A 1,359-nucleotide genomic window follows, 5' to 3' on the forward strand; every position below is an offset into this window, starting at 1 on the left:
GTTTAGCATCTGTGGTTTTTTTGTTGGTTTTTTTCTCGTCATCCTCACCTCAGCTCATTGTCACAGTTACAAACATGTTGCAATGAAGCTTCATTTCACACATTCAGCGATAACTACACGCCTTAAATTAGCTTATCTCTCATGTCCTCCTGTGAGGTAAACAACTGTTTGAGCAAGTAACAAAGTACACACCGAGTTAACAATATTTTAACACTAGAGCAATCTGCTGATGTCTTCTTTGTTTTTAGCTTTCAATTAAATGTGTGTGCTCAGATCCTGTACTTAAGTAATTGTGGCAACACTACACTGCAACCAATATTAGATAACTAGGAAAAGTGTATCAAAAAAAAAAAGTAAAAATGCACCAATGGACGAATAAATAAAGAAAATTTACCCCTGAGAGTGTTTTCATTATATATTACAGGCCTGAAATGATTAGTCCATAGTTAATTGGCAACTATTTTAAAATTAGTTAATCGTTTAAGTCATTTTTATGCCTTTGCATCGGCGATGGTCGAGGACGAATTAATTTTAGCCATAACTCAAAAATGTATATGCAATTTCACACAAATGTGTAATAGGATAAAATTATGTAATGGCATTTGGATAGACATGGTTGTAAACTCAACCTTGACTGGTTGGCTGAGGCATACAACAGCAGAGTCATTTTGGTTTGAGTAAAAATTCTCTGGATCCAGCTTTTCAAATTTGAGGATTTTATGTTTTGTCTTAAATGTCTATGATATTAAGTTAGATGTGTTATGGACAAAATGAGACATTTCAATTCATTGCCTTACGCTTAGAGACATTGTTATGGGTAATGTTTTACTATTCTCTTACATCTAATGGAAGTAATCAACAGTGAAAGTGATGATTGATATAGAACATAATTGTTAATACATTATTTGATTATATTACAGATGCATAACTTTGTATGTAGCATTCACTATCAATTTGTACTAGTCTTTCATAAAACAATGTCATGGTATAATATAAAAATATAACAGTATGGTATGCCATAAAATGTCATAGTAAAGTAAACAGTCATAAACAGGATAAAATGTAACAGAAAATGCTTTAAAAAAATGTCAGTATAACATGTAAAAAATCTCGTGTAGTATTGTTTGCCATAAAAATGTCAGAAAAGTCATATATGTAATAAAAAAAGCTCAGAGTATAGTATGTCAAAAATGCAATTAAAATACCTTTAAAAAAACAATTACAAACTATATTCAATAACAGTTTAAGACCTCATGACATTTTTGTGGCATACTATACTATGACTTTTATATGGCATACAACATATGACATTTGATGTAATATTTTAATTTTATGGCATACTACACTGTGACATATTTA

Source organism: Cebidichthys violaceus, unplaced genomic scaffold (genome assembly GCF_023349555.1).
Source record: "Cebidichthys violaceus isolate CVI_PGR_0920_01 unplaced genomic scaffold, fCebVio1.0.p SCAF_16, whole genome shotgun sequence".
In the NCBI taxonomy this organism is placed as follows: domain Eukaryota; kingdom Metazoa; phylum Chordata; class Actinopteri; order Perciformes; family Stichaeidae; genus Cebidichthys; species Cebidichthys violaceus.